The following is a 24,859-nucleotide window of genomic DNA, read 5'->3' as shown; positions in this document are numbered from 1 at the left end:
TCCCATCGGGTAACAACATGCACTCTTACTTGCACCGAGGTCTGATCCAAATATCTATTATACGTCTTGTGGTGCATTCTCGCTGGTTTGTTCCATTAGCCTTCCAGGACAATTTTCTGACCAGGTGACCCTGTCGGTTACACTTAGAACAACCACCCGTCCTAACATGGCACGGGGATGATTCATGTTGTCTTTCATGACACACAACATTCTAATTCAATGCTAACTTATCTATCTCGTCTTTCCTAATGGGCGAAATAAAATATACCCTTCCGGCCATAAGCTCCTTTCCAAACTGATTTCCACCTCTACTAAATCTGAACCTCATCTTGGATGTAATGACTTGCTCCTAGATCACATCTTTATATTGGACCTTGACAGGTGTGGCAACAACGACGATTTTGGAACTGACGGCAGTAATGACAATGGCAACAACAGTGGCTTGATCCTGAGCTTACTGGCTCAATAAGCTCCTTGGGAAAACTTGCACCTGAACGATCCTGCTGGACCTAGGATTGCTCGGTGTTGCTACACTTTCAGTACCGACCCACGGTGATACTTGCCGGCGCTCTGCCACAACCACCTCGGGCACCGATCCTTGTTGGCATTCTTTCTCGAGTCATAGAGGCTACCCTCCTCTTACTAGGAGCCCTCATCTCCTGATCAATCATACTACATGATCTTTAGAGAAACCTATGTTCTAATTCTAATACCACATTAGAATTTGAGTGACTCACAAACAAGCTACAAATCAGCTATCACAGACATGCACCAGCATGAATTAAAGGTCATTCCTACTACTATCCCATAGGTTATTGCACCTTATCACTCCAACTACGACTATGCTTCGATACTACTTAAACGGGATGTCACACCCCAATCCTTGGGCATGCACCCATCGTTCACCTTGGTCGATTTAATAGCAACGTCCCAAGACAAATCTCCGACCCTTTCTTTTTAATATGCACATGAGGAAGCATATAATAAGAATCCCCAAACAATAAAGCAATGTGATAGACAAGTAGGACTAAAAACTTGAACCTGAAAACCAACACCCTTATGTACATATTAACAACTCAGTCATATATATACATATACAAGCCATACTAAAAGGTCAGTTTCCACTCAAATAGGTTCCACAGCAAAAGTCATCAAACATGAGTGGAGTCTCAATCCTCATCAGAATCCTACTCTGGATCATCCTCGGCGTCCTCCAGGTACTCCTCTTCGTGTTCTTTCTCCTTAGGTTCCTCATCAGGGTCCTGAAATGTTGTCCCACAACCGAGATGAGACTATGTCTCATCAAGTTCTACCCTCTAAGACCCGATTAGTAAACTAATATGCTGTCTGGGCTGCCTATGCATACGGGTCAGAGGACTTACCTTGGTCTCAGATTCCACCTGCAAATTAGCACAGTTTAATAGGCACCTAGGCAATCACATCACAGATCCATATCTCGATCAATCGACTTAGTCGATTACATGTCAATCAAACCATCTCATGGTCATTTCCATTCAATCAATTAATTCACAACATCAAATCAAAGCAATGATCAATCGACTTAGTCGATTAAATGTCAGCCGGACCAACTCTTGGTCATGCCCAAACATACTATACAATTTCCAATGTAATACACCTAGTCACTGAGTCTCGTGTATTCCCTCAAGCGCCGTTTTCGCCAAGACAATGTACCAATCACCGATCCTATACATTTTCTAAGGTGCCGTAAACGATGTGCTTAACTTATGCCTTCCAATTAGTTTCAGTCACACATGCATGATACCCGACACACACAGAAATACAACCAAGCAGGCTCGGTATTATGCCACACAAGCACGTCCTATGCCATACAGGCATGATTAATTATCGCCACACATGCATGATCAATTATCGCCACGCAGACATGATCTAGGTGATATATATTCAACAATTTATGTGCATTCTCTTTCAGGCGCCATTTTTGCCATGGTGATGTACTTTAATCACCAAGCCACGTATGTCCATAAGTCACGTGCATTCTCTTTCAGGCGCCATTTTCGCCATGGTGATGTACTTTAATCACCGAGCCATGTGTTACCTAATTCCTCCTTAACTTTAACATACCCGATGACATCGTACTCGATTGGTCTTAGCCAAAAGTATATTTAACTTGTTCACACAACTTTTTCCACTTTATAGCCCATCGAAGCATTACAGGCCCTATATACCCATACTCGACCATTTACCAATCAATTACTCAAATTCACTCAATTTAGGAATAATTCCTAAAATTCCACAATCAATTCAATTCAACACAACGTAGAGCTCAAATAAATAAACGAATTGCACCACGACAATCAGCATAGCATTTCGATCGTCGGCTATCCCACCTAATTTTCGGAAAATAATTAATTAACTAAATTAATTTCGAAAATTAATAAATAAATAATAAAAATCCAATTTAGGCTCGTAATGCCTAATTGGATGCCACAATGGATCGGGAAAAATCCCGAGATGCATTCAATAAATAGAAGTACGTCTCTACCTGCTAATTGCAGAACTAATCGCCAAATATGCATCATTAAATCACTAATCTAACTTATCAAAACTAGTCTATCCACCTAATTGTGCTTAATTAAATCTAATCAACCCTTACGCATCATTAGCAAATTAAGAAGGCATTAATGGGAAAAACTTACTGGTTTAGCGTTCCGGTGAGTCCACGGCAAAGGCGACATCAAGGCGGTTAATAAACCTCGAAGCGGCAACACCAAGTGAGGTCGGGAAGACACCTAAAACGGGCCTCGAAGATAAAAAAATCCTTGCTGTCCTTGGTTTATGTTCTTGAGCCGAGTAGCTGGAACCAACGGTGGTTTGGCGTGGAAATGGTGAGCGGCGAAGGTCCAGCGGATTGAGGGCAGCGTACGGCTGATGGACGGCGGCAAGGAAGCTCGAGAACCTCAACCACAGCGATCCAAGGTGGTCCCAAGGCTAAAACAACAGCCACAAATTCGGACTCTCTCTGCAACTTAGAAAAACTGGTCACCGGAGGAGAAACAGAGCTAAACAGGCTTGGCCAGAGCTCCAGTGAGGGATTGGCTAGCAATCGGTGGCACCCGGGTTGATTTTCTTCGAGCCAGAATGAACCCACTTGACACATTGACGACTCTCGGTTGTCGTAAAAATCTCGAGAACTCAAATATGGACATAGGGTACCAAAATGACAGTAAAATCAAATTAGTGTTGGTCGATGAGAATTTCCTAATTTAGTGGCGTCACCCACGATCAGCGACACATCTCAGTTGAACCAACCTATCTCTGATCTCAAATTGATTTTATACTGTACCATAATGACCTCTAAAGATCAGCACAGTCAAGAAGCCGATTCTGGTCGAATTCTCAAGTCTATTATCTTAAAATTTCTTAATGGCTTCCTCAGATAGTTTAGTTATCTTATGAGTAGCCATCTCAGAGAAAAGCACTATAGGCGCATAGATGAAATGCTCTATTTATTTAGTAGAAAATATGACTGAAAATCTGTGATGTCACACTTAACCTCAGAAATGATGGTCGTATCATTGCCAGAGATAATTATATCATCCACATATACCACGAGAATGATCACCCTCGATTCCTTCTTGCGAACAAAAACAGAATGATCATAATAACATTGGTGAAAACCGCATCTTGAAATCACTGAACTGAATTTTTCAAACCATGCTCTTGGAGACTATTCCAACCCATAAATAATGGCCTTATGTAGCCGACATACTTTACTATGATTCTCCCCCTAAGCAACATACCTAGGAGGTTGCTCCATATATACTTCTTCAGACAAATCACCATAAAAAAAACATTCTTAACATCCAATTGATATAATGGCCAATCGAAATTCACAACAAGAGAAATAATAACACGAACATAATTGAGAAGTGTCACAGGGGAAAAAGTCTCAAAATATTTCACTCCATAAGTTTGAGTAAAACCTTTAGCAACAAGCCGAGCTTTAAGACGCTCAATTGAGCCATCTGGATTGTACTTGATAGTGTACACCCAACGACACTTCAACACATCTTTCCCAAGGGGAAGATCAACCAAAGACCATGTTTGGCGAGACACTAGAGCTTCCATTTCCACATCCATAGCTTTCTTCCACTCAAGGCGAGACAAAGCCTTAGTGGTAGAAGTAGGAATTGTGTGAATTTGTAATGATAGAGCGAAGTCATGTAATGGAGAAGGAAGATGTGAGAGAGACACATAACGCTCAATAGGGTAAGCCAAAGAGGATTTTTGTGTGCAAGACCAAGTACCTTTGCGAAGGGCAATCGGAAGATCATCTGGACTAGGAGACAAGGAGGAAGATTGATTGGAGGGCATGGACGAGCTGGAGACTAGTGGTGCCATAGACTGCTTTCGCCGCTAATACACCTACAAGGGAGGAGATACTGAAGAAGGACTAACAAAATCTAGGGGATTTGTTGTGGGATAGTAGGATCAACTACAATGTTAGTTGAAAACTCTTTACCCTCAGTAAAATAGTACGGTGTACTCTCGAAAAAAGTAACATCGGCACTAACATATTGGGTATAAGTTATAGGATCATAACACCAATATCCCTTATATGTATGTGAATAGCTGAGAAAAATACATTTAGTAGCACGAAGAGATAGTTTATCAAAACCGGAACATAGGTTATAAACAAAATAGACACACCCAAAGACACACGGGGTAAGAGTTAATAATGGCTTGTCAGGAAATACAACACTAATTGGTGATTGATGATTGAGGATAGTGGAAGGCATATGATTTATTGAGGTAACATGTGGTAAGGACAACATCACTCCAAAATGATTTTGGCACATTCATATGAAATAAGAGTGGACGAGCAACTTCTAGAAGGTGACGGTACTTTCTCTCGGCCACACCATTCTGCTGAGGGGTATAAGAACAACTTGTTTGATGTATAATGCCAAGATTAGAACAAAACAAAGAAATTGATTTTTGTGTATATTCTAGAGCATTATCTATTCGCAAAATTTTAAGGGATGTATTAAATTGATTAGTAACCTCATAATGAAATAATTGGAAAACATGTAAAAATTCAAAATAGTCATGAAGCATATAGAGCCACGTTAAACGAGAATAATCATCCACAAAATAACAAAGTACTTAAAACCATTTCTACCAGCAATAAGGGAAGGTCCTCGGATGTCCGAATGAACAAGTTCAAGTAAAGTAGATGCACGAGAATCATTACAACTAGGAAAAGAACTACGATAACGTTTCCTAAGTTCACAAGCCTCACACTCAAGAGTAGAAATTGATTTACACTCGGGAATTATTTGTTGTAACTTAAATAAAGATAAATACCCCAAACGAGAATGCCATAATAGGGGGTAATAGAAGTAGCAGCTAGACCATTGGCGTCAGTAGCAGAGACACCATTTAGATAGTAGAGTCCATCACATTCATGGCCTCCACCAATCATCTTCCTTGTCTGAAGGTCCTGAAAAACACAATAAGATGGGTAAAATGTAACTGAACAACTAAGAGCTTTAGTTAACTGACTAATGGATAACAAATTTAAAGGAAGTTGGGGAACATGTAAAACAGAGGACAAAGATATGGAAGATGTAAGTGAAACAATCCCTGATCCAACCACTTGAGTCAAGGAACCATTAGCTAAAATAACTTCTGATGAAGGACTAGAGTTATGTTGGGAAGAAAATAGTTCTTGCTTACCCGTCATATGATTAGAAGCTCCTGAGTCAATGACCTAAGAGGTGTTAGGAGACAAAGTAGAGAAAGAGGTCATGTTACCTTTATGTGCAAGAGTGGCAGTGGATGAGAAATTGGAAGCCTCTAGTTGTTGGACACGCTTGATGAGTTGTGCAACCATATCATCTCGAGCCGTAGACTCAAAAGAACTACCCCCAAGTGGGATAGATGGGTTCATGTCGCTATAAAACACATTTCGAGCACTCCCTTCAGACACAGTAGTATTTGCAGTAACTAATCATTGAGCCCACTCAGACTTGCCATGCTTGGCCCAACATGTGTCAACAATATGACCAGATTTGCCGCAGTATATACACTGATAGCTACCTCGATTAGAATTTTGTCCACTATGTCCACCACCACGACTACGACCTCCCCCAAAACCACAACCTCAATTGGAAAATCCACCAAGACTACGACCGCCACTACTAGCCACAAATGTTGAATTGTCTTTATATGATGTAGAAGACGGAGGGACAATGCGCTGAATTTGACAAAATGTTTCATTCATAGAAGGAACTCTCTTGCCAGCAAGAAGCTAACTCTTCACAGGCTGTAAGTCGATATTCAAGCCAGATAAAAACTTGGCCACTTGAAATTCAACTCGTTGTGTCTTAAGTCTCTCAAGATTAGTAGTGATGGGCTGATAAAGATTGAGTTCTTCCACATACCTTTCAAAGCACTATAATACTCTCAATAGACTTGACTCCTTGTTTAAAATTAAAGATATTCTCATAAAGTTCATAAACTCTAGAAATATTTTTGTCTTGTGAGTAACTCTCCATAAGATCATCCCATACTCCCTTAGTGGTGGTGTGGAACATGACATTAGCAGCAATGGATAATTCCATGCTATTCCATAACCACACCAGAAGTGTCATTCTCTCTAATCCAATCACTATAATCTCTAGAATTTTCAGCAGGGGGTTTGTGGTAAGATAATGAAGTTTCCCTTTGGCATTAATATAGACCTTCACAGCTTGGGCCCATAACAAGTAATTGGAGGATCCATTTAATTTAATAGTGGTAATTTGAACATTGACACTATCTATAGGAGCCTTAGTATCACTCATGACAATAATCTCAATATAAATATATCTACCACTAATCAAGAAGGCTGAAACTTTAGTGCAAGAAACAAAACAACAACACTAATGTATAATCAGATGTAATTGGCTCCATCAACTAACCAAAGGGATGCTGAAAACTCATAATTATAGACTGTTGTATAGAAGAAAATTTCTTACCAGAAATCTCGATTCAAATAATTATATGTTTGACGGAAACCCAGCAAGACTAGTCAACCATAATCAATAAAGTATTCTGATTCTTGAATCTGCTAATCAGTAAGTGTTATAACCATGTTCACAAACCGAACCTGATGAATCCGATATCTTCTGATCTCATATGTATCAAGACTTGAAGAGAAAACAGATAAAAATTGCAGCTTTAGGTGGTTGCGCAGTAGAGAAGAAGTAGGGTTACTAGAGGACTCTCAAACCAGCAATAGGATCAAATAATCAAGTAGTCATATTTGCTCTGATACCATGTCACAAAGCTGATTAGAGAACCCGCAACAAATAGTAAGAGAGAAAGAAGAAGAGAGAAGGAAGAGAAGGAATAGAGAAGAGAAAAAGAAGGAGAATGTAAAAGAAAGAAACAAAGAGGGGGCTGTAGATTTCTGTAGTAACGGAAACCCTACACCCATTGTGTTTATATTAAATATAAATTGTATATGGCCATACCCTTATGTAAGTAAAAAAGAAATAAAACTCTGAAAATAAAAGAATGACTCAATTAAAGTAACTTGACAAATTTAATAGAATTTCTTCGTGTCACAGTCAAAGAAATTTGGGATCGACTCTAGCTGACATTTGAAGGAATAGAGAAAAGGAGACAAAGATGAACATTCTTCTTAGACAATATGAACTATTCATGATGATATCGAATGAAATAGTGACACAAATATTCACTAGATTCATCGTGATAGTTATGGTCAAGTAAATCAAGGAAAAATATACACTGATGCCGAAAAGGTAAACAAGTTGTGGAGAGCATTGCCAAAAGAACAGAGTAACATGAAGACTTCATTACGATAAAAACAATGAGGATCCGACCAACCACAATAGATGAATTGATTGGAATGTTTATGTCTTATGAAGTGGAACATCTAAATGAGGAAAGAAGCTTAAAAGATAAAAAAAGCCATAGCATTTAAAGTTAACCATGATGATACAAGCCAACAAATATCATCAGACAGCGAAGATGATAATGAAGATATGGCACTGTTGACTAGAAGATTCAAGAGCTTCATAAATAAATGAGGAAACTATGAAAGCAAACACCAAATGAAGTACTCATACGATGGAAAGCCATACAAAAGTAAAGAAGAATCCAAACATAAGGATGTCGTCTATTATGAATGCAGAAAACCATGTCACATAAAACCAAACTGCCCATCACTTAAGAAAATGAAAGGGAAATACGAAAAGAAGAATAGAACACTGAAGACCAAATCATGGAGTAACACCAAATTTGAATCCGATGATGAAGAGGAACCAAATCTGTGTCATAGCCAATTCTAATTGTGAAGAATAAAACGAGGTAAACAATTATGAACTTATTTATGAAGAGTTACAGGATTTTGAAAGGAAATGTTTGAGAAACACAAAAAGGCTTTAAAAAGAATTTTTGTTTTGAATCGTACTATAAAATACCTTGCTTATAGAACTGCTCTTGACAACTTGAAAAAGAAACATGATCTTTGGACAAGAGGTCTTGAACTCTCTCAAGTTGAAAATGGCACTCTCAAGGAAGAGATTTCAATAATCAGCACCAACTTTTTTCTCGATTCAAAGACCTTAAGGCATATTCAGTTCAAGTTCCTTACTACAATAAATTTGGTTTAGGACACGAGGAAAGTGATACTGAGAAGAACCCACTTTGAGAAATGCGCTACTAATATTTTTCTTTGTGATTGATTGATTCTTTCTTCTGGTATATCATGAGGCATTATTTATGAAAGATCTTTGAACTTTTTGCTTTCCTATTATTAACAGATCGCCTAGCCTCTGTCTCCAAAAATTCATAAAAAATCATATGGAGACTCCATTATCTGCAAATGTGTACATTGTGTGAAAATTATCACATAAGCAGATCTTTATTTATTTTATTTTTTTGACTGCAACTTTATCAATCAGCCACTATTCACATCTGCGAGATAGTTCTGTCATTATCAAAAGAGGAAGATAGTTTAATCAAACATCTCAATGTGATTTTGATAATTTTCAAATTATCCTTAGTATAATGTTTACTAGGTATTGTGCAGATGTTTGTGACAATGTGCAAAGAACAGAAATGATATCCTTAAAGGAGTAAGACCACAAGTCTGTTTTGTTCTTAATATAGCACCAATGGATTTCAAGATTAGTTGAAAACAATGTCTGTGTCTATAGTGAAGATATTAGTTCACTGGTGATGTTACAACAACAATCACTGGCTCTGTGGCCTCGATTACTCAAGATCATACTGGTCAGATCGTTGCTGGATTCATAAGGCGTGTCGCGGCCTCTTCGGCGCTGCAGACGGAAACTCAAGCTTTAAATCTCACCCTTCGAGAATTGTTGCAGAAAGGACAAGCGGATCGATTTCTTACCTTGGAATTGGACTGCAAGATCTTAGTAGATGCTGTGAAAAACCCTCACTTAACGCCATGGGAGATACGAGCACTGATTGCAGAGGCTACGGCGTTGCTCGAGGGTTTCCTAATCTGTGTGTAGTACATTGCCGTCGAGAAGCGAACGAAGCCGCCAACTGGGCTGCCAAAACCCACGAAACTAGAAGCCTTCCTCCGAATTGGCCCTTTTCTATTCCCCTCCCTCTTTTGGATATTATCTCTACTGACCTTATGGCAAATGGTGTAAATCATCGTTAATGTTATAAAAATATTTCCTTTTTCGACAAAAAGATAAATAAATAAAAAAAGGTGGATATGCATAGTAGAAGAGCTGAATGTCAGATAGAGAAGAGAAAAACAGTCTGTTCGACGGACCTGTCAGAGCTGCAGCGATAGGATAGCAACAGTAGCTGTTTTAGGTAGTCTACAAATGTTTCAAAAAAGAACTATATCGACAAGTCCATCCATAAACAACAGCACCAATGCGATTATCTAACAACTCTTTGCTTCTCCAAGACATGTCCATCAGGAATATGAAGATTGGTATATAAGAGAAAATCTTTAAAGCCAAAATGTTAGTGACACGTGCATTGTAAAACTCTAAGATATGCTAGAAGCTATGTTCAAAGCTAAAAGCTCTTATTCATTCGTTAAGCTCTGTGCTACACTCTTGCTGCTTTGTAATCATGTAAAAGATCAAGTATACAAGAGTAAGTATAGTAGCTAAATCCTCATAGTGTGATCTATCATCTGAAATTACTAGTACAATCTGGCCTATCTTATAGCTGTTAGTTAAGAGACTGTAAGTAGACTTAGGGATAAAACCGAAGTACTATATTTTTTTTTTGTGCACTTGTTTCTCTTGCTCTAATTTCCATTAGCACCCGACCTGTTTCATACTAACTAAAAGATTAGCTTGACCTGATCTTTGCAAAGTTGCCAAAGTCTACAAAAGATCATCAAAGTTTTAAAACAACGCATTCACTCCTCCTCTAGGTTACATTGTTAGCCCCAACAATACTCATTGCCGCACACTCATTACAATAAAATGCAAAATCATGGTTTATGAAAGAAATCAACGGTTCTTTTTCATTTTCAATTCTTTTTGCAAGCTTTGTAAAAACTCCAAATGCATCAATTTTATTAGCAAATAAATCTAAAATAGTAATCCACAACTAGAAGTGCATATCTGTTTATCACCTAGAGTTATGCCATATTAGGCCAATCAAAGAACCCACTTGAGGCCATTTTCTGCCTCAAAATCTATCGTTTTGTGGGTTCTGCGGCTGTCTTCCACTTTGAGCCCATTTATTGTTTCCAGCCCCTTAGTAGCTATCATTGTTCATCCCTAAAATTAAAGCTCTTCGGTTAAAGGAGACTATATTCATACAAAAACCTTTGAAATACCTTATTCAAGAGACATGCAATACTTTAATATCGCCTTCCATGTGCGAACGGATTGAGAACGGCAGGAAATTCATGAACATGGAGCCACATATAGAAAATAAACATATGGTGAAGCCTTACTCAAATATCATGTTAGAAAGTTCAACTCATTATTTAATTGAAATTCCATATTCAAGTAATATAGGATACTTTAACATCTTTACAAACCAAGTTTGGGAAATGTCGAATGAGGGAGTTGCCATGTTCAAACTGGTGTGCAAGCTTAAGGCCCTCAAAGCTCATCTCAAGACTCTCAACAACGAATCATTTTCCAACATCTCCATCAGGACTTCTGAAGCGAGGGCTGCACTCCGGATCACTCAACTTGACCTTCAACAGGACCCGAACTCTGTTGCCCTTGCAGATTTGGAAAAGTGTCAACGGAGTACCTTCATGGACTTGCGCTCTAAAGAAGAATCATATTTCAAGCAAAAGTCCAGAGTTAAGTGACTAAAGGAGGGGAATCGCAACACTAGATTCTATAATCATTATGTCAACAAAAGGCGGATAAGGAATAGAAATCTTTCGGTTATGAATGCGTCAGGTATCCAAATCACTGAACTGAAGCTTATTCACCAGCATTTTGTTAGGCACTACCAGGATCTTTTGTCACCGCGAATTCTACAATGAAGACCCTCGGTTGGGGATATCAGGGAGACTATTCGGTCTCCCCTTAATGCTGAACAGATTAGCTTCCTTGATCGGCCCATTTCTAACTCAGAGATCCGTGATACTATATTTTCTCTAGCTAGAGGCAAAGCTCCTAGATTTCATGGTTTCACAGTTGAATTCTTTAAGCATAACTAGGAGACGGTGGGTCAGTTGGTTGTATCGGCAGTGAAGGATTTCTTCATCTCGGGTAGGCTCTTAAAAGAGATCAACAACACAATTTTGGTGCCGGTACCAAAAAGCCCGAATGCGACTTCTGTGGATGACTACAGACCAATCGTCTGTTGTAATACCATCTACAAGTGCATTACTAAATTTATGGCCAATCGGGTTGCTGCAGTGCTACAGGATGTCATTGGGTCTTCCCAGAGTGCGTTTGTTAAAGGCCGACGAATCAAGGATAATATCCTTCTAGAGCAGGAACTCTTTTCTGGTCTTCACATCTAGCCTTACTCACCCAAGTGTGCAATCAAGGTGGACTTCAAGAAAGCCTATGACATAGTCGATTGGGACTTCCCTAAGGTTGTCCTTCAGGCCTTCGGATTCTCTGATCACTTCACCCGTCTCATCATGATTTGTGTGAGGACCCCTAAATTTTCCATAGCTTTGAATGGGGAGTTGCATGGATTCTTTGCCAGTGGTCGTGGGCTTCGTCAAGGGACCCCTTTCTCCCTACCTGTTTGCATTGGTCATGGAGGTACTTTCTGGTATTCTCACTACTCGCTCTTTGTCATCGGAGTTCAAATATTTATGGAGATGAAAAGCGACCAGCCTATCACACTTATTCTTTGCGGATGATGTCTTCCTATTTTGTGAAGCGGACTTGCCTTCGGTGAAGCTCTTCAAGGAAGGTCTCCAAATCTTTTCGGATTGGCCTAGCTTGGTTCCAAACACAAATAAAAGTGAGGTCTTCCTTGCAGAAGAATTATCTTCCTTAAGGAACCAAATCCTCCTTACCCTCGGTTTCAACGAAGGAAGCTTACCAACTCGCTATCTCGGGGTTCCCATAATCACTTCCAGGATCAGTAAGGTGGATTGTTGCGTGTTAGTCAACTGCATCACAGCGAGGGTACAATCTTGGACTCATCGTTTCCTATCCTTCGCCGGTCGGCTACAATTGATCAGGTCAGTCCTTCATGCCATCCAAGCATACTGGGTTAGTGTATTTATTTTACCTGTAGCGGTCTTGGATCAAATTGAAAAAATTCTTAGACAATTCCTATGGAAAGGCCCGGAGTTGGGAAGAGGGGGTGCAAAGGTCTCTTGGGAGGATGTGTGTTGCCCAAAAGAAAAGGGGAGCCTTGGCATCCATAGGCTTCCGGAGTATAATAAGGCCACCATGTTAAAATATATACGGATCCTGTTTGCCGATAAGGAATCTTTATGGTGCAAATGGATTCACTCGACCTTCTTAAAAAGGTCAAATTTCTGGGTGACCAAAAAGCCGACCTATTGTTTATGGGCTTGGAAGAAGATTCTCCAATTCAGGACTGAGTTTCGAAGCTCCTTCTATTGGAGAATCGGGGATGGTTGCTCGGTGTCCCTCTGGTTTGATAACCGGCACCCCAAGGGTCCTCTGAACTTGTATTTTCCGGACTCAGCCATATATACATCTGGCCTCTCTAGGCAAGCGACGGTGGCGGACCTTTTCACCGACCGTGGAGCTTTGACCAAGTTGGTCTTAGACTCTTGGGCAGATTCCCTTCCCACCCTTTCTCACCTCTCCGATCGTTTTGGTTGGAAAGGAAACACCTCCCACGTGTTCACAGTGGCCTCGGCTTGGGATTTGACTAGGAGGAGGAAGACTTGGGTCTCCTGGCACATGTTCATATGGAACAACTTAATCACTCCAAGGTACCAACTAAACCTTTGGCTTATTACCAAACACAGGCTTCCCACCCAAGCTCTATTATCTTATGGTAGGATAGATAATGCCTTGTGTCCCTTCAACAATGAGGTGCCGGATTCCATAGACCACCTATTTTTTCGATGCCGCATCTCTGCTAGCATCGCCTTCTTTTAAGCCTCCATATGCAATCTGCCGTGGTGAAATAGTTTGTGGGTTGAGAACCTCAACTGGGCCATCTCATTCCTTGTGGGCTAAGAACAAGTGCATTGCTCACTTCTCCTTTGGTGCTCTTTGTTATTTCATTTGGAAGCACAAGAATGACATCCTCTTTAGAGAGCAGCGCTTATCCATTCCAGCGGTGAAGAATCAACTCATCAAGGTCGTCAGAGACAAGGCAACCACCTTTAGGAGTGTGGATAATACTTATAGAAATCGGAGATTGCAGTGTAGCTGGGGTATTGATCCGATCATTTTTTTTCAGCTGGGGAGTCTTCTACTTTGGCAAGGCCCTAGCTTGGTGTTTGCTGTCTAGATACTCTTCCTCCGCTTGGGTGCTTCCTTGATGGCTCTTCACTTTTGTCGTTGGCGGATGCGGGCGTAGATTGTGGTTCATCTGGCCTTCTATGGCCTCCTACTGCTTTCCTTTTTCCTTTCACCATTGTTTTGGTTGTTTCTGCTTCCTCAGACCCACTCTTGCGGTCCTCTTTTGCATTCGGCTCCCTTCCACTCACTCTAACTGTCTTGTTGTCATGTTAAGTGCAAGTTTTGTGGTGCCGGATCTTTTGTAATTATTGGTTCAAGCTATATATTCTAACCCTTTACCAAAAAAAAAACATCTTTACATTAATTGGATAACTCATTTTATAATTGAAATTTCATATTCAAGTGATATAGGATACTTTAACATCTCTACGTTAATTGGATAATTATGATTCCTCTTCTGTACTACAAATTGTTGCTTTGCATAATATTCGCAAGAAAATTGGGAGAGTTTCTCTATTCTGGCGCAACTATGGATATTTGAAAGTTCATGCTCATTTTTGTGGAACAACTTCGATTCTATATTGATATTATCCACCTTCTTTCGATATGTCAAAATAGCTTTGCCTTTCATCTCACATAACATATTAATTTTAGAGGTGCTTATGCTTCCATCTTCTCAGGCATGATGGGGGCTCATGATGGAAATGTGTGGACATTGGGCCACACTAAATAACCAAGAATTTCAATTATCTTTAAACCCATAGAAACTCTCCAAACTCAAGATAACTGCAGGGACTATAGTTTATTACAAATAAACTATACTCAATATCTGAGATTTTATTTTGCCTTCCTGATTAGTTGTCATGTAACTACCTGCTCGTTAGTTCACTCCTCGGGCTCTCTGTTCAAGATCCCCTATTGTCCGTTACTAATTTCTAGCATAATTAAAAATACATTTAATAAAGTTAGAGAAATAATAAATATTTACCCGTTTGCTAAGACATGGTAAAGAACTGATAAATGTAATAGGTGCCGAATTTATTTTTATAAATTGCTGAAATGCATAAAACCCATGTATTACGTGTGATTTTTAAAATGTAATCATACATTAAATTAAATTGTTTTATGGTTAGACATACATGCATTGTTTTGATTATAATTTGACTAATAAAATGCACAAAAACGCAGGCTTATGCCTAATAATTTATGGATCACCTTGTGCTCGCACATGTTAAGTTGGAGAATTTCGTTGCATGCTATAATGTGTAATGATATTAGCTGTTGTAGGAAGAACACCGTGTAATTGACCATAATCGCATAATAAATGGATAAATAAGTAAGAAATAGAGAAAAACAATAGTAGGATTTACGTGGCTCGTATTTGTTCTGCACTCCCACCATTATCAAACTGTTCAACTTCTTCATTATTCAATATTCACATAATATCAAACAAAACCTTCTAATGCACTTGTGCGCAATATCGACCAACTTAAAATTCTAATATTAAATTATCGTTCTTGTCAACAGAGACCCGACGTACACGACACCAAGGCATTGTTCTAGTTTAATTACGTGAAGATAAAATATATATATATATAACGTAATATAATATGAATGACACAAACTGGCTTGGCCATTAAAAATTGTGTACTCCCGGCTAGTCTAAGCCAATCATGCGACTATTGCGCCCTAAGTAGTCCCTAGTATAAAATATTTGCCCATTCTTGTGAGATGCTAAATGTACAATGATCTTATTAATCATTTTGAAGAGTTTACAAACGAGGAAATTAACACTAGACATGACACTGCCAATATGAGACTTTTTTTACTTCTTTTAGTAATTGAGTTTTATACACATGTTGATGCAAACATTATTTAAAATCAATTAGACCAATCACTTGAGAAACGAGTGGCAGGAAATTCCTTATTTTCTTCCTAAACAATTACTCAGTAAGACTTAACCAGGAGAAGATTCGTTTGGGTACAAATGGTGCTTTGGGAGCATCTAAATATTTCTCAATTTACGGAACAAAACTTTATTTTATTTTATTTTTTCTTCCCAATAACGACGAATCTGCTCTTACATTTAAAAAAGAGGAAGAAGAAGAAAAAGACCCCGAGGAAGCTTCAAGATGTCGAGCTTTCTGGTATTCCATGTTGGAATGTCAAGGTCTTGCTAATTTTGCTCTTTCATCATCGCAATACCTTCACACTAGCTAGCTAGCTTTTGTTGGCTTATGAGCGTCTTTTAATCCAATCTTAACTGTGCCATATTCCAATTTAGATGCTCCATACTAGAGGAGATCTAGCTTACATCATGTTAGTTCTTTAAATTAAAATTGTTGGCTTGTAGGTTGTCCATTCTTTTCCATTTACACAACCCCTTGAATCACTGTTGATTGAGAGGAGGATTAGAGCACGCATCAATAGTGTAAACAAACAAAAGAGCCCTTTACACAGCCGGTCCTATCCGCTGTTGATTTGAGAGCTTTGGCCACTCACTTTTTCATGAATCATCAGCCTAGGTGTGGATAAAGCCACTTATAGAAAAACATATTTTCACGATGCAAGTGCGTGCGGTGTTTTGCTCTAGTTTATGTGACAACTACATGTTCCCAATTTTCTAGTGAGATAATTTGACCCCTATAGTTTAATTCGACAGTCATTAACGAAATAGGTGACTATCCCATCTATGTATTGGCCCCCAAACCTACAAGTTCCCATCCAATGACTTTACTTAAAAAGCTCCGAGCTACTTCCTACGCCCTCTCATTGTGGAGCCATTCGAAATTTGCCAATGCTAGAGAGTAGATAAGTCTCCTGCAGTATCAGCTTCAATCGTTAATAAATCAGCCGTATGGACAGCACAACCAGGAGTTAATAGCCAATCTGAAGCAGCAAATCCAAACATTATGGCAGCAGGAGGAACAATTCTGGGCTATGCGCTCACAGGTTAACTAGCTTAAGTGGGGGGATAGAAACATACACTCTTTTCATGCATCAACTATTCAACGAAGACAGCGAAATAGAATATGCATGTTACAAGATGATCAACTTAGATGGGTAAGAGATCAGCAACAGCTTAAGGAGATGATGTTGTCCTTTTTCCAGCAACTATATACAACATCAGGGAACATAGACTACAGCCCTACCATCGCAAAATGCAATCCAATAGTATCAGCAGAGATGAACGAGAAGTTTATAGCAGAGGTTACTAGAGAAGAGGTACGCCTAGTAGTTTTTCAATTAGGCGGAGCTAAAGCACCGGGCCCGGATGGTTTGAATGGGCTTTTTTATCATTCGCATTGGGATATAGTACATGATGATGTTTACATGGCCGTGCAACAATTTTTTCAGACAGGGGTGATGCTACCGGACTACAATAGGACTCATATTTCCCTGATACCAAAAACATCCAATCCATAAAGGCTAGATCAGTTTCGACCAATAAGTCTATGCAACTTTATTTACAAAATTATCTCTAAAGTCCTTGATAATCGACTCAAGCCTTTGCTAACATAGCTAATAGCACCAGAACAAAGCGTTTTTGTCAGCGGGCGCCAAATTCAAGATAACATCATAGTGGTTCAAGAGGTTCTTCACCATATCAGGACTCACAAAAGGACCAAACAGTTTCATGCGGTGCTTAAATTAGACATGCAAAAGGCTTACAACAAGGTCGAGTGGGATTTTCTCAGAGACTATCTTCTCCAAATTGGATTTCATGACCGATGGGTTCATTGGGTTGTGCAATGTATTTCAATAGTCTCCTTAAGTGTAAAATTCAATGGTGAAGCGCTACCCTATTTTCATCCGTCACAGGGTCTGAGACAAGGAGATCCTCTATCGCCTTACCTATTTATACTGGTGACCAATGCATTATCCTTGCTTATCAACCAAGCAGTGGAAATGGGGAGTCTCAAAGGTATTAAATTAAACTGTCGGTGCCCTGTCCTATCCCATTTGTTTTTTGCAGATGATGCTATTTTCTTCCTAGCAGGAAAGACCCTAAAGTGCTAGAATTTAGCCAATGTGCTCAATGAATACTACTTAGCCACGGGACAAATAGTGAATCACAACAAATCAAGTATGTTTGTTAGTAAGCTGTGTCCTATTAGTTTGCAAGAGAATTTAGCCAAGAAACTTAGAGTCCCACTGCTAGCCAAAAGTGGCAAGTATCTTGGTATACCTTCAGATTGGGGACACTCTAAAAATGAAATGTTTTCATGGATATTGGGTCAGGTGCAATCTAAGCTTGAAGGCTGGAAAGAGAGGTTGATATCAAAAGGGGGCAAGGAAGTTTTGATTAAATCTATAGTGCAGGCAATTCCCAGTTATGCTATGTCTATTTTCAAGATACCAATGTCCATTTGTAGAATAATTGAACAGAAAATATCCAGATTCTGGTGGAAATCTAATCATAATAGTTCTGGTATTCATTGGATGAAGTGGGAAGCACTTAAAAATAGAAAAGATGAAGGGGGTTTGGGTTTTCAAGACCTTATTGCTTTCAATAAAGCCTTACTAGGGAAACAAGCATGGAGACTATCTCAGCAATCTTTATCTCTATCTAATAAAGTATTGAAAGGACTGTATTTTCCTTTTCAAGATTTCAGAAATTCTTTGAAAGGTGCTCGACCCTCTTAGGCTTGGCAAAGCATAATAATAGGAAGGGATTCGATTGACGAACACATGCAATGGTCTGTGGGGGATGGAACTCTTATTAACATTTGACAGGATAGATGGTTCCTCTGGCACATTTGGAAGGCCCGCAATAACTGCATATTTCGCCAGTAGCAACCCCAACCGCACCACATAGTGGAGACAGCCTTAGCTAGTGCCATAGCAAATCAAAATCCATCTCGGTAGAAACAGAGACATGGAACGCAGCAAACAAATCAGCATTCGTTTTGGCGTCCGCCAGATCAAGGAGAAATGAAACTCAATATTGATGCAGCTTACCAGCCTCATAGTGGAGAAGCATCGATCGCCTATGTTTGTCGAAGCTCATCAGGCCTTTTAATCGATGGCTTTGCTCGATCGGTGGTCGTTTCCTCAGCCCTGCAAGCAGAGGCAACGGCGTTAAACCACACGCTCCACTTCTTGCTGAATACGGGCAAAAACTCAGATCGGATATCCTTGGAAATTGATTGCTCAGTTCTTGTTGAGGCGATGTGTAACCATGAACTACCGCCTTGGGAGATTAAATCTTTGCTCGAAGACTACACGGTGTTGCTTCAATGTTGCCCTAATCTTCAAATTGTCCATTGCAGGAGGGAAATGAATAAGGTTGCGGACCGGGCTGCGAAGGCCCATCAGGCCGGTTCGCTACCTGCGGATTGGGTCTTTAATTCTCCTTTGTTTTTGCATGAAATGTTGTCCTTCAATATTATGCAAAACGCTCCTTCTACTTTTCGGTAGTAATAATATTATTACCTTTTTGACCAAAAAAAAAATCATGCTTGGATGATTCCAATATTTGCTTATATGGATCTTTTGTCCATAAGAAAACACTTTAATCAAAACAAAAATTTGAGAAGCAATTAATACAATAATTAATTAAGCGTGCACAAGACACGGCTGTTTGTAGTTAGACATTATCTCTTTAATTAATCGTCAGACAGATTTTACGCAGGATACTACCGCCCGCTCTGGAATCTCCATGCGGTTTTGTCGTTTTTTATTTTCTCAAAAAAAGGTGATATATATAGATCACAGATTGACTGTTCAAGGGTGAGACGCCTCAACTGCCGGTCAAATGTTCTTTGAAATACAGTTCAAGAGGGATACTCTGAGCACCTCATCTGTTCAAAGATACTTTATTGTAATGCAATATAATTTTATTTGATATGATATGAAGTTGACATATCTTTCCAATAATTCGATAGGAGAAAGAACATTTTCTGATGGGCCATTATACTCGCTGGATCCTTTCTAATACGAACGGACTCGTTAACAAAAAAAAAAAAAAAAAAAAAGAGATATTCCTGTAGTTGAAACTTAAGTAGCATCAACACGCAACACGAATACGTAAAACAACATGACACAACGCGTCAACACGTCATTTCTCAAAAATAGAAAATTCCAACACATTATTGATGAAACTAATGACTAACAAGAAATTAGAATCAACTTATTTAAATAAATCCATGATACATTGATCAAAATTTATCATCATTCAACATTCAATATTTTTAATTTTTTGAAATTATTTTTTAATCTCATTTATTTATTTTTCTGATTAAAAAAAAAAAGTCTCCACGTGAGGTCCTCCTCCAATCACCCCCCTCCCTTTTTTTCCCTCGTCTCTTTCCCTCCCACCCCCAAATTTATTTTTCTTTTCTCTCCCTCCACCACCACCTAACAAGTTGTCACTTCCCTCTCTCTTCGAAATGAAAAGTCACGCCAAGTCCATCAAAATCCCCATTTTTTTAATTCTTTTCGAGTTTCCTTCTCAGAAACCTTATCCAGCGCCCTTCTTCTCCTCCTCCTCACCACACGGCCCATTTTCTCTCCTCTTCCTCTAGATCTCTGCTTGCTCTCGGTCCTCGTCACAATCGTGCACCACCTCACCTCCGGCCTCCTCCCTCGCAATTGCACCCTTGTCGCTGATCCATCGCAGTATCACAATAACAGCCCTCGCCTCAGTCTCTACTTTCTTTGGCCGTCTCTCGCCGTCGCGGGCTCGCCGTCGCCCGTGGCCTCGTCTCTACTCCATCACCCTCACCTCCACCCTCCATCGTCTTCCTGACACGCGTGTCAAAACATGTTGAGAAAAGTTGACCACGTGTCAGAAAATCCAACACGTGTTGACCGTGCGTCTGAGCCTATCTGAGTGTGTCGACGTGTCTGACACACTCCGACATGTGTCGGATGCGACATGGAAGCACATGTAATGTCACCTACTCTCTCTCTCTCTTGTTAGCATACTTAGCTTTCATTCAGAGCAACCTATGATCAGTCTCTGGGATTTCTCAACCTCTGGGATGTTGTCAATGGAGACGCAGGTGAACATACCAGCGAGGTTGCTCCACGTGCCATGGGTTCAAGACATGATGAAGGAGAACCCGACCACGGTTCCGGAGAGATATGTCCGCGACGATCTAGAGCCCGTGATCATGGGCGCTTGTTCTGGCTTGCAGCTCCCGTGATTGACTTGGGGAGGTTGGTTTCGGAGGACTGCGCGAAGCTAGAGCTCAAGAAGCTGCACCATGCGTGCAAAGACTGGGGCTTCTTTCAGGTACGAAACAACTTCTGCGTTTGGAACATTAACGCTTTGAGAAAGTATCAGAGAAAAATGGGTTCATTGATTGAAAGAGATTAAAATCCACTTAATTCTCAACTTCTGCAAGGGCCACTAAGGAGACTTAGATGTACAATTCTTAGCCACAATTATGTGTGGCCGATGAGATTTCATCGGAAATTTCCTTGTTTTGCTTCCTGGACTCGCTTTTTACCTCCTACCAAATCTAGGTTTTCGCTTTTCTTTTACACTTAGATGTACTATTCTGTGCCACCTTGCCCTGTTTCACCAGAACACTAAATTGGTCGTTCAAGATTTCCAACGGAAAAAGAAAGGTGGGAACTTAGATGAATTTGGAGATTTGAGTTCCTCGATTTTCTCTTTTATAGAGAATGCTAATAAGACAAATTTATCTTTTGCGACTTTCTTGATATATGTTGGAATAAAGGTCTCTTGATTACTCAGCAATCAGGAGACAGAGCTTTCTCTGTCTTGATCTCAAAGGAATGCCTGTTTCTGGGAGAATCAAGAGTGATAGCGGTGTGTTAATAATTTTCAGCTGATAAATCATGAAGTGAGCCCTAAGTTGATAGAGAAAGTGAAGAAGGGGACCGAAGAGCTGTTCAACATGCCAATGGAAGAGAAGAAGAAGTTTTGGCAGAGTGACGGCGAATCGGGCGGCTTCGGACAGGCCTTTGTGTTCTCGGAAGACCAAAAGCTTGATTGGGCTGACATCTTCCGCATGTTCACTCTCCCTGCTTCTATGAGGAAGCCTCACTTATTTCCCAAACTCCCCCTTCCCTTCAGGTTCTTTCTCTCGGGCGCAAACATGCATAGACACCATAAAATTTTCATGTGACACTTGTACGATGTAAGCGAACATGCATAAAATACAAAATCGCTTGATTAGAAAAGTGAAACCACATTAGTATGACACATGATATAATTGCTATGTGAATAACTTTTTGTTGTTGGGGGTTTAGTTTGTGGCGTGTTCCAAAATATCCCTTTATCGCCTAAAGAATGAAATTGTCTACATGGTAGAGACGATCTGGACGCCTACTCGAAGGAAACAAAAACCCTAGCAATAAAGCTCCTCTACCTCATGGCGAAGGCCTTAGGAATGGAAGCAAAGGACCTTGAGGGGATGTTCGAAGATGGGGTGCAAGCGATGAGGATGAATTATTACCCGCCGTGTCCGCAACCCGAGCTCGTGATGGGCCTAAACTCTCACTCTGATGGCAACGCGGTTACCATCCTCCTCCAGGTCAACGAAATGGAGGGCCTCCAGATAAGGAAAGATGGGAAGTGGGTTCCTGTGAAACCTCTCCCCGGTGCTTTCATCATCAATGTTGGAGACGTTGTTGAGGTAATAGTATTGCAACATCAACTTCCACATTTGACCATACTGTGATAATTTATTATAACGAATGGGATTTACCAGAGCATCGAGCATCGAGCAACAGTGAATGCAGTGAAGGAGAGGATCTCCATTGCAACGTTCTTAAGTCCGAGAATCGATGCCGAGATCGGTCCTGCGTTGAGCCTCATCACCTCGGAGACCCCAGCAATGTTCAGGAGGATAACAGCGGCAGAACATCTGAAGGGCTATCTATCAAGGGAGCTCAACGGAAAAGCTTATCTCGACGCCATGAGGGTTCAGAACAACGAAACCTAGAAGAGCCGAGTTCTATCCATTGAGTATGGATGTGAAAATGGTGATTCGTGGAATGGTGATGCAACCTGATATGATATCGGTTTGATATTTAGGGAGGTCCTTTTTGAGAAAGACAATAATGACTTGAAAAAACTTCTTGTGATTCTCATCTATTGCTTGTTTGAACTATCAAACAGTCTTCTAAAATCCAAGGCATTGATTTTTTGCTCCGCCCTTCTGTCTTTTTTTCGTTTTAGTAGAGCGATGAATGTTCATCCTCCTGATCCCCAACTAGCGCCAAACCGAAATTCATGAGACTATCGCTTGCATCTTACCTTATTGGATTTATATGGTGTACGGGTATTTTTTCAGTTTGGATTAACTTATTTGAGGGGGTTTCCTTGTCATTGAAAGACTAAAGAAGATAGTAATAGACTAGGCCAAATTTGAAAGACAGTAATGTCATGCAAGTTAAAAAGTATACATTTATTTATTAATCATTAAGGAAACCCACCAGGATCACCATTCTACCTATATGCTCTCCTTTGCCAAATCATTTTCTTTTCAAAAGGGCAAGATTTAGCTGCAGCAAGGTTGCAGCGTTAACGTTGCTACCAAACACATGGTGTATGTTCGCATAACCTTTAAATTATCCGCAAGCAGATCGAACCTTAGTAATCCACTCTATCAAAAAATCTGTAATCTTTGTTCTACTCACCCCAGTCACTCTCTTCTCTGCCTACCGTCTGTCGCGGCCGCCGTCCGCCACGCCAGTCTTGGCCCCCCTGAGCTCCACCTCATCGCCAAGATCATCTCTATTGGCGTTGCTGATGAAGGCTCTCCACTGTCTCACGACCCTCTCTCCCGTGCACAAGGGCAGCATCTCGCCGTAGGTAGCTTCGTACATGGTGAAGCAACAGCGATTTCACGGTCTTTTGTCGACGAATTTGTGGCTAGGAGATAGGGAGGGTTTCTTGAGAAGGTGTTTGTTGACACTTTTGGTGACTCAATTGGTTATTAAAGGCACAAAAAAATAGAAAATAGAGTTATTTGGGCCCTGGAGGATTAACAGGGCGAATTGCTAGTTTTCGAATACGAGATATCCACCCTAGTCACTATGGACGCATTTGCCCAATCAACACGTCTGAAGGAATCAATGTTGGACTTATTGGATCTAGGGGTCAATCCTGACCCCTAAACAAAAATATTAATTAAAACTACATATAAATTTTAAAAGCATTGATAGTAATAAGCCCACCTAATTGCATTTCCATTGGACCAGCGATGGATTGATTTGAATAGAAGGTTTCGAGCCTAATTGGATTGATTGGACTAAGCTGGTACAAATTAAAAATTTGGCCAAGTTCATTAATCATTTAATATGGCCAACATTTTGCATATGATATGCAAGGAGGTTGTAGGTCGGCATATATTGAAACCTAGGACCTTAATATCCTTAACTACAACATCTGAATTCTGGTGGGACGTAAAAATTTGGGGTATTACACTGGGAGGGAAAAAAGTTTCTCCAATTAGGCTGAAGCGTATGGGTATCGACACGTTAAAATTAGGCTGAGGCATGTAGGTATCGACATATTAAAATAAGGAACATCATTTTATCAGCCCATCTACTGACATGTGGGGCGACCCTTAGTGAAGTTTTGGAGCTACTACGTTGTGGGGAGTTTCCGAGCTCCTACGTTGTGGTGAGGTACGCATTAACCACCAAAGATCCACAACTCGAGAAGAGGCTCAACATACGTGGTTCAAGATTGAGAGCAAAGGGTCTTCACGTTCTCCACACGCAAAAAAGCCAGAGGAGAAGACGACAAAAAAAGGAGAAAAACAAAAGAAAAGAGAGGGAAAGAAAGACCCACTTCCGTTGCTGCAACATCCACGATTCGCACAGAGAGAACAAGTAACAACAGTGATATTCTTGCAGTTCTCGGACGTGTCTTGCATCTTCACATCCGCACACCTCGTCGCTCCATACAACAGACCGGCAAGTCTCCGAGCATTCCTTAGCAACGCTGGCGGCAAGCCTCAACGCACCAGTGATCGTTGACGCACCTGCACCGA

At 40.2% G+C, this 24,859-nt stretch overlaps 1 non-coding gene across 1 annotated transcript; it reads left to right on the top strand.

The window, feature by feature from the left end:
- Window positions 1–20,816: 20,816 nt before the first annotated feature.
- LOC104430331 lies at window positions 20,817–23,013 on the top strand. The gene is made up of 4 exons (XR_005551461.1): window positions 20,817–21,120; window positions 21,683–21,930; window positions 22,168–22,492; window positions 22,568–23,013. It is a non-coding gene; the product is annotated as a protein SRG1 (transcript).
- Window positions 23,014–24,859: the final 1,846 nt, after the last annotated feature.

Source organism: Eucalyptus grandis, chromosome 5 (genome assembly GCF_016545825.1).
Source record: "Eucalyptus grandis isolate ANBG69807.140 chromosome 5, ASM1654582v1, whole genome shotgun sequence".
In the NCBI taxonomy this organism is placed as follows: domain Eukaryota; kingdom Viridiplantae; phylum Streptophyta; class Magnoliopsida; order Myrtales; family Myrtaceae; genus Eucalyptus; species Eucalyptus grandis.
This window is presented reverse-complemented; position numbering and strand designations above follow the sequence as displayed.